Source organism: Oncorhynchus masou, unplaced genomic scaffold (assembly GCF_036934945.1).
Source record: "Oncorhynchus masou masou isolate Uvic2021 unplaced genomic scaffold, UVic_Omas_1.1 unplaced_scaffold_3580, whole genome shotgun sequence".
NCBI lineage: Eukaryota > Metazoa > Chordata > Actinopteri > Salmoniformes > Salmonidae > Oncorhynchus > Oncorhynchus masou.
Window position 1 is genome coordinate 24,364 of NW_027009987.1, and position 10,097 is coordinate 34,460.

At 41.2% G+C, this 10,097-nt stretch overlaps 1 long non-coding RNA gene across 1 annotated transcript; it reads right to left on the minus strand.

Annotated features, from left to right (window-relative positions):
• Positions 1–5,144: 5,144 nt before the first annotated feature.
• Positions 5,145–9,366, minus strand: LOC135534561 (uncharacterized). Its single transcript, XR_010454704.1, has 3 exons — positions 9,334–9,366; positions 6,851–6,973; positions 5,145–5,630 (listed from the first exon to the last, which is right to left on the minus strand). It is a non-coding gene; the product is annotated as an uncharacterized LOC135534561 (long non-coding RNA).
• Between the last annotated feature and the right edge of the window lie 731 nt (positions 9,367–10,097).

Sequence of the window (10,097 nt, forward strand, 5' to 3'; positions counted from 1 at the left end):
AACTTAACTCCGATTGTTTCTCAATAGGACCACAAAGATAGTTCTTTACGTATGAAATATAGACTTGACGACAGAACTGTGTGCAACGTTGAATTCAATGGAAATGGTTCTGTACAGAACGAGCGGTTGAGAACCGGTGTGATTATGGTGAGGGCAGATCCCATACGGTGTGCTGCATGAGTTTTGACATTTCAGTTGTTCACAACCATATTAATCAGGCCACACCTCACCATCCAAACCACGTGTCATTCAGTATAAACCGCACGGCATGGCAAATGTTGAAGCGAACTGAACGCACCCCATTTCTTCCTCTGTCCTTTACTTCTCAAAGCTCATTGGAGGAGGAAGTCTGAGGGAGGGGACCTTGGATCCTCTCCTCCAATGAGCTTTGAGAGGAATTGAGAACTTATCTACTGTAGTGATATCTTCACACATTCAAGAGAGAGAAATGGTAATGGCATTTTTTTTGTAGCCACTAACTCTGCCGTGGTTCGTTGGAGAAAAGCCGAAAATAAGGTCTGTGATAAACACAGGCTTAGGAGACCTAATCCGTTCTGATAGTCATCAGCTAATGTCACTCCTTGAAGAACTACTAAATAAAAAGAGGTTTCATTAAGATCATGTTCACTACTATTATCCCAGGACAAAATATTTAACATCTCTTAAGCCTGAGTTCAAACTCAGACCAAATGTTCTTAATTTATCCTATAGGGATGGCTGAACAAATATGAACTGTAACTCAGTAAAATCTAAGTACATTTACATTTAAGTCATTTAGCAGACACTCTTATATTCATTGGTGCCCTGACATCAGTGGAACAGCCACTTTACAATAGTGCATCTAAATCATTTAAGGGGGGGGTGAGAAGGCCTAGGGAAGAGGTGGGGCAGGTGCGTCAATTGAAATATTCATTAGGCCCTAATCTATAGATGTCACATGCCTGGGCAGGGGGCAGTCCTAGGCCCACCCACTCAGAATGAGTTTTTTCCCCACAAAAGGGCTTTATTGCAGAGGGAAATACTCCTCAGCACTCCCTTTCAGATGATCCCGCTGGATGTGGAGGTCCTGGGTTGGCGTGGTTACACGTGGTCTGCGAGTATGAGGCCGGTTGGACGTACTGCCAACTTCTCTAAAATGATGTTGGAGGTGCCTTATGTTAGAAAAATGAACAAAATTATCTGGCAACAGTTCCGGTGGACATTCCTGCAGTCAATTGCACACACCCTCAAAACCTGAGACATCTGTGGTACAGATGTTGGTGATAAAATGACACGTTTTAGAATAGCCTTTTATTGTCCCTAGCACAAGGTGCACCTGTGTAATGATCGTGCTGTTTAATCAGCTTCTTGATATGCCACAACTGTCAGGTGGATGGATTATCTTGGAAAAGGAGAAATGCTCACTAACAGGGAGGTAAATGTGTGTGCACCACATTTTAAAGAAATACGCTTTTTGTGGTATGGAACATTTCTGGGATATTTTATTTCAGCTCATGAAACCAACAACTTTACATGTGTTTTTATATTTTTGTTCAGTATAATTTCCAGGTTTTAGGACAACAAACTGGTGAGCTCTTTGCAAGCCCAATCAATGATTACACTTTTAATTGTTACCATCTTTTCCACAGTGAGTCACTAGTGGTTAGGGGCGGCAGTGTAGCCTAGTGGTTAGAGCATTGGACTAGTAACGGAAAGTTTGCAAGTTCAAATCCCCGAGCTGACAAGGTACAAAATCTGTCGTTCTGAACAGGCAGTTAACCCACTGTTTCTAGGCCGTCATTGAAAATAAGAATTTGTTCTTAACTGACTTGCCTAGTAAAATAAAGGTAAAATAAAAAGTTTCCATCCAATTTGAGGAGTGGTGTTTCCACCAAACAGTCAGTTGCTGATAACGTGCTCTTTTGCACCGAATAAAAAAAATGTTTTTCACACATCACATTTTCAGCTCTACCGATTTATCACAAAAACTGTTCTGTTAAAAAACAAATGTGCTTACTTTGGTTGAGGTAGTGGTGTAAAGTACTACTTAGGTCATATTTTTTGTAGGAACCTGTACCTGTACTATATTTATTTTAGAAAACTATTTCTTCACTGAATAACTTTTTACTCCATACATTTTCAATGCTTAGCAGGACAGGAAATTGGTCAAATTAACACACTTCTCAAGAGAACAACCCTGGTCTTGCCTCCTGCCTCAGATCTGGCGGACTCACAAACGAAGTGCGTGTTCAATGGTATCTGAATATTGGAGTGTGCCCCTGGCTATCCAAGAAAACAGTGCCGCCTGGTTTGCCTAATATACTGTAAGGAATTTGATATGATTTATACTTTTAATTTTGCGGGAAAGGAACATCAAGATGACCATGCACTGAAGATCATAACTGATTTAATCTCTAATAATAAACTCATGGTTTCCAGAGTAATAGTGGGACTCCAATATTTCCACCACCATTTCTTGCCCAAATAATTTGACACAAAAAGAAAATTGCACCAAAGCTACTAGTTTCCATCACAGCCGTCGTGATATTTTTTTAATACGGTATCACTTTACTCGCATAAAAACTGTGGATGGAGATGTGGTTACTGTTCATTTTTAACAGCATTGATGAAGACCACAATGAAGAACACTGCCAGCTTAAAGATCCACTGCAACCGTTCTCAATATCAAATCATTTCTGATTAACAATGAAGTACTTTAAATGTGATTATTTTCAATAAAAAATTTCAAAAAGAAACAAAAATACAGTGAGTTCCAAATGTATTGTGACAATGAATGAATTGTGTCTCTGTACTATCGCACTTTGTATTTGAAATTATAGAATGACTACAAAGTGCAAACTGTCAGCTTTAAATAGAGTATTTTCATCTGGGTGAACATTTAAAAGTTAAAATAACTTTTTTCACATGGTCACCTAAAATGGAGGGGACTAAAAGTATTGGGACAAACTCACTAATACAGTGCCTTCGGGAACTATTCAGACCACTTGACTTTTTCCAAATTTTGTTACATTACAAATTTATTCTGAAATGGATTTCTTTTTTTTAAATGAATCAAATCTACACACAATACCCCAATACTGACAATGCAAAAACAGGTTGAATTTTTGCTAATTTATATAAATAAAAAACAAAACATTTACAAAAAGTATTCAGACACTTTACTCAGTACTTGATTACAGCATTGAGTCTTGGGTATAACGCTACAAGCCTGGCACACCTGTATTTGGGGAATTTCTCCCATTTTTCTCTGCACATCCTCAAGCTCTGTTCGGTTGAATGGGGAGCGTTGCTGCACAGCAATTTTCAGGTCTCTCCAAAGATAGATTAGATCGGGTTCAAGTCTGGGCTCTGGTTGGGCCACTCACGGACATTCAGAGACGTGTCCCGAAGCCACTCCTGTGTTGTCTTGGCTGTGTGCTTAGGGTCGTTGTCCTGTTGGAAGGTGAACCTTCACCCCAGTCTGAGTTCCTGAGCAGGTCTCTCTGTAATTTGCCTCGATCTTGACTAGTCTCCCAGTCCCTGCTGCTGAAGAACATCCCCATAGCGTGATGCTGCCACCACCATGCTTCACTGTAAGGAAGGTTTCCTCCAGACGTGACACTTGGCATTCAGGCCAAAAAGTTCAATCTTGGTTACATCAGACCAGAGAATCTTGTTTCTCATGGTCAGAGTCTTTAGGTGCCTCTCCATAAAGGCCTGATTGGTAGAGTGCTGCAGAGATGGGAGACCCTTCCAGAATAACAACCATCTTCACAGAGGAACTCTAGAGCTCTTGTCAGAGGGTTCTTGGTCACCTCCCTGACCAAGGCCCTTCTCCCCCGATTGCTCAATTTGGCCGGGTTGCTCTAGGAAGAGTCTTGGTGGTTCCAAACTTCTTCCATTTAAGAATGGAGGCCACTGTGTTCTAGGGGACCTTCAATGCTACAGACACCTTCTGGTACCCTTCCCCAGATCTGTCTCTCAACACGATCCTGTCTCAGAGGTCTACAGACAATTCCTTAGACCTCATGGCTTGGTTTTTGCTCTGTCATGCACTGTCAACTGTGGGACCTTATATAGACAGGTGTGTGCCTTTCCAAATCATGTCCAATCAAATGAGTTTACCACAGGTGGACTTCAATCAAGTTGTAGAAACATCAAGGATGATCAATGTAAACAGGATGCACCTGAGCTCAATTTAGAGTCTCATAGCAAAGGGTCTGAATACTTATGTAAATAAGGTATTTCTGTTTATTTTTAATAAATTAAAAACCTGTTTTCGCTTTGTCATTATGGGGTATTGTGTGTCGATTGCTGAGGATTTTGTATTTATTTAATCCATTTTAGAATAAGGCTGTAAGGTAACAACGTGTGGGAAAAGTCAAGGGGTCTGAATGCGTTCTGAAAGCAGTGTGTGTGTAATAAAGTGGCCAGACTTAGTATCTGGTCCCATATTCCTAGCACATAATGACTACATCAAGCTTGTGACTCTACAAACTTGTTGGATGCATTGGTTATTTGTTTTGGTTGTTTCAGATTTTTTCTCCCCCAATAGAAATGAATGGTAAAATAACGTATTGTCATTTTTGAGTCACTTTTATTGTAAATAAGAATATAATTATGTTTCTAAACACTCCTACATTAATGTGGACGTTACCATGGTTACAGATAGTTCTGAATTAAATCGGGAATAATGATGAGTGAGAAAGTTAGACGCACAAAAAATATCATACCCCCAAGACATAGGCATAAATAGGTCGCATCCAGCCATCATGGTCGCATCCATATTAATGTAGAAGTGCTTAGAAACATATTCTATTTACAATAAAAGTGACAATACATTATTTACATTTAATTTCTATTGGGCACAACATCTGAAACAACCAAAACAAACAGCAAATGCATCCAACACACTGTTCTCTGATGTTGATGTCGATTGAAGCTCTTCCCACAGTCCGCGCAATGGTAAGGCTTTTCTCTAGTGTGTTTTACGCTGGTGGTTCTTTAGAGTAGAAGATGCGGTAAAACTCTTCCCACAGTCAGAGCAGCTATAGGATTTCTCCCCTGTATGTGTTCTCTGATGTTGTACCATACTCCCCTTTTGCCTGAAACATTTCCCACAGTCAGAGCAGCTATACGGTTTCTCCCCTGTATGTATTCTCTGGTGGTATAACAAACTCCCTTTTGACTGAAAAATTTCCCACAGTCAGAGCAGCTATACGGTTTCTCTCCTGTATGTATTCTCTGGTGGTATACCAAACTCCCCTTATGACTGAAGTTCTTTCCACAGTCAGAACAGCTATGAGATTTCTCCCTTGTGTGTGTTCTCTGATGCTGTTTTAAGTTTGAATGTTGACTGAAACTCTTCCCACAGTCAGAGCAATGGTAAGAATTCTCTCCAGTGGACGTGAGCGGATTCCTTGTTGACAAAGAGGTCTTGCCACATTCAGTGCCATAGGTTTCCTCCTCTTCTTCTCCTTTGATTTTAACAGTTAGCTCCAGCGTCTGACTTTCATCCTCCATCTTGACTGACTCCATCTTTGGATCTGGCTTGCTTAGGTCACTATGGTTACAGTCAGGCCCCCCTTTCCCAGGCTGAGGACACTCCCACGTTTCCTCTTTCTTTTCTTCTTTCAGAAGTCCAGAATAGTCTAGACAGAATATAAACAATAAGCATCACTGAAGAAGTCAGATTGATTTCCTGTTCTGACACCTTATTTGTTAATGCTGAGCGATTAGCCAACATTTTTAAACAACTAATTGACCGACATCGGATCAATTAGTTTAATTCCATTTAGTTCTCTAGAGAGAAATCATACGAAGCTGTAGAGTTGTAGTTTTCAATAGGCAAATATTCAACCTAGTTCAGCTTAGAAAAGTGGTAATTAACTACTATGAAAAGAAGCAAGGTGCTCGACTGCACCTTTAAATAAACTTAGATCAGGTGCTGAATTCTCGTATATAATCCAAAAGATCAAAAATAGGACAGAAAACATTTGTGCAATAAAAATGTTATTCAGAGGGCTGTCCTATTTTTGTTCTTTGAATTAACTACAATGACCAGAATCCATTGTGCCAGTTCTTCCCAGCTCCACACACAGACCGCATGAGAGAGGAATGTACATGACACAGAGACGAGAGAGATTGATAGCTCGTGAGGTAGCTCTACCCGATTGATAGTTGTAGCAGACTTGAAAGTATGCCTTATCTACTTATTCTAGAACTACTAAAAGTGATTTAGTCAGCTATGCAGCATGGGCAGCTACTAGCTAGACTCAATGGAAAGAGACAGAGGACAACAGTCGGAGAGAGAGAGAGAGACAGAGGACAACAGTCGGAGAGAGAGAGAGAGACAGAGGACAACAGTCAGAGAGAGAGAGAGAGACAGAGGACAACAGTCGGAGAGAGAGAGAGAGACAGAGGAAAACAGTCGGAGAGAGAGAGAGAGAGACAGAGGACAACAGTCGGAGAGAGAGAGACAGAGGACAACAGTCAGAGAGAGAGAGAGAAAGAGGACAACAGTCAGAGAGAGAAAGAGGACAACAGTCGGAGAGAGAGAGACAGAGGACAACAGTCAGAGAGAGAGAGACAGAGGACAACAGTCAGAGAGAGAGAGACAGAGGACAACGTTAGACGGAGAGAGACAGAGGACAACGTTAGACGGAGAGAGAGACAGGACAACGTTAGATGGAGAGAGAGACAGAGGACAACGTTAGATGGTTGGCTGGCTGCTCCTGTCTGAGCAGAGATGACTTAATTAAATAATAATCAAAGAAAAGAAATATACACAACTGAAATATTTTACTGATGTAAAGTAATAAGTATTATTGATCCCAACAGGCCCAATACTGAATCTGATATGAATACTCACTTAGATACATAAAATTATCCACATCTTCTTCTTTAATATTCAGGTCCAGCGTCTGACTTTCATCCTTCAGCTTCGGATCTAGCGTGCTTTGGTCACTATGGTAACAGTCAGGACCATGCAGCACTGTAAAAAAAGAAAAGAAAAGAAGAATAAGGTTAACTTAACAAGTGTTGTGTTTTGAGGGGAAACTACCAAAGCAGGGCTCAAACTTGGGATGAGCGTGTGAAGTAATTTCACTAGTCGGATATTCTTTATTTTATTCCTCTGCACAACGGGAGAGACTGTGCTGCAGGAGGAGGAAGCTAACCAGTGTGAGATAACAGGGGAGCGGACATGAGAGAGAGAGATGCAGTAGCCAAGCCAGATCATCACTGACAAGTTGGACTATCTAACTTACAGCAGACACAAATGTTGTTGTTTGTCAACGAGCACAACTGATGTTGGGACAATGTAACCACAGCAGTCTGGAAGATCCTCATTCCAAGGACTCGCTAGAAAGAGGATCACCAGTTCATCTGTCCCCGACTGAGATTGTGCTGAACAAGAGATGGCTAAAGGACATCACCAAATTCCAGAATTTTTGGTATGCAACAAGTCATCATGTTGGGTAATTTATCATTTCAATTCAAGGTATTACTTCATTACACACTCAATTCCCACTAACTCACATTGAAGCAAACAGTATATATGATAAACTCAGCAACAACAACAAAAAACATCCCTTTTTCAGGACCCTGTCTTTCATAATAATTTGTAAAAATCCAAATAACTTCAGATCTTCATTGTAAAGGGTTTAAACACTGTGTCCCATGCTTGGTCAATGAACCATAAACAATTAATGAACATGCACCTGTGGAATGGTCGCAAAGACACTAACAGCTTACAGACGGTAGGCAATTAAGGTCAGTTATGAAAACTTAGGACACTGAAGAGGACTTTCTACTGACTCTGAAAAACACCAAATGAAAGATGCCCAGGGTCCCTGCTCATCTGTGTGAACGTGCCTTAGGTATGCTGCAAGGAGGCATGAGGACTGCAGATGTGGCCAGGGCAATAGCGCGCCTAAGACAGCGCTACAGGGAGACAGCATGGACTGCTGATCACCCTCGCCGTGGCAGACCACGTTTAACAAGACCTGCACAGGATCGGTACATCCGAACAGCACACCTGTGGGACAGTTATAGGATGGCAGCAACAACTGCCTGAGTTACACCAGGAATGCACAATCCCTCCATCAGTGCTCAGACTGTCCGCAAGGCTGAGAGAGGCTGAACTGAAGGCTTGTAGGTCTGTTGTAAGGCAGGTCCTCACCAGATATCACCGGCAACAACGTCGCCAATGGGCACAAACCCACCATCGCTGGACCAGACAGGACTGGCAAAAAGTACTCTTCACTGACGAGTCAAGGTTTGTCTCACCAGGGGTGATGGTCGGATTCGCGTTTATCATCGAAAGAATGAACATTACACCGAGGCCTGTACTCTAGAACGGATCAATTTGGTGATGGAGGTGCTGTCATGGTCTAGGGCAGCGTGCCACAGAATTATTTGACTGAGCTTGTCGGTCATTGCGGGCAATCAACGCTATGCATTACAGGGAAGACATCCTCCTCTCTCATGTGGTACCCTTCCCGCAGGCTCATTCTGACATGACCCTCCAGCATAACAATGCCACCAGCCATACTCCTCGTTCTGTGCGCGATTTTCTGCAAGACAGGAATGTCAGTGTTCTGCCATGGCCAGCATTGAGCCCGGATCTCAATCCCACTGAGCACGTCTGGGACCTGTTGGATTGGAGGGTGAGGGCTTAAGCCCAGAAATGTCTGGGAACTTGCAGGTGCCTTGGTGGAAGAGTATGGTAACATCTCACAGCAAGAACTGGCAAATCTGGTGCAGTCCATGAGGAGGAGATGCACTGCAGTACTTAATGCAGCTGGTGGCCACACCAGATACTGACTGTTACTTTTGATTTTGACCTCCCCCCTCCCTGTCCCATTCTGGTTAGTCACATGTCTGTGGAACTTGTTCAGTTTGTCTCAGTTGTTGAATCTTATGTTCATACAAATATTTACACATGTTAAGTTTGCTGAAAATAAACACAGTTGACAGTGAAAGGATGGTTCTTTTTTTACTGAGTTTATACAGTTGAAGTCGGAAGTTTACAAATACATTTAGACTCAGTTTTTCACAGTTCCTGATATTGTAATCCGGGTAAAAATGCCCTGTCTTAGGTCAGTTAGGATCACCACTATTTTAAGAATGTGAAATATAAGAGTGTGAAATGTAATAATAGTAGAGAGAATTATTTAATTCACATTTATTTATTTCCACATTCCCAGTGGGTCGGAAGTTTACATATACTAATTGAGTGTTTGGTAGCATTGCCTTTAAATTGTTTAACTTGAAAATAACTGACATTTTGGTTAATAGCCCAGCACTAACGCCTTACAATGTCAAAGCCTAAGTGTTAACATAACTGTGTACCTTCAGAACAGTCAGGAAGGACATGGATCTCTGTGTCTGATTCTGCCATGGCAACAGCACTACATCAGACTGTGCTTTACTGCATCTCTGTCCTTCTGAGTTCTCTTTAGCAATTAGTAGAGCTCAAGTGAGAATTAGCAACTGAATGAAAATGTATTTAAAATGAAAAACACAAAATGTAATGAATACAAACATACCTTGTCTGTTTGCCTTGTGGAAATATTGATGGAACAAAATCGGGGCTGTCGTAGTCCATAGAAGGTTCTCCTATTGGAAAGAAAGATGGTGATTAGTGAATGGACTGGCTAGCAAACCTATCTGGACTTACTAGAAGGTTATTTTATCTTGGCTTGCTAAATTATGTCAAAATCATCCTTAAGTATCTAGAATTGATTGTGTAGGTCAATGTAGTTCATTATAGAAGATTTGGACATGAAGCAAAACAAACAAAAAAGAGAATATCGTGCCATTGACCTGCTAAGAAGTTCACATTTGGAAACAGTGACATGGTAAACAAAACCAAAACATTTAATTGCTTGTCCTTTGCAGGGTATGGAAACCAATATGTAATTTTTGTGAACTATTCCTTCAAAGCTAGAATCCTTAGTTGAATGATATATACCCACTGATTCTTTTTTTACATTTTATTTTACTCCTCTTTTTTCTCCCTAGAACCCACAGTATCCAATTATCACTGCAACTCCCGTACGGATTCGGGAGAGGTGAAGGTCGAGAGCAATGCATCCTCCGAAACACAACCAAGC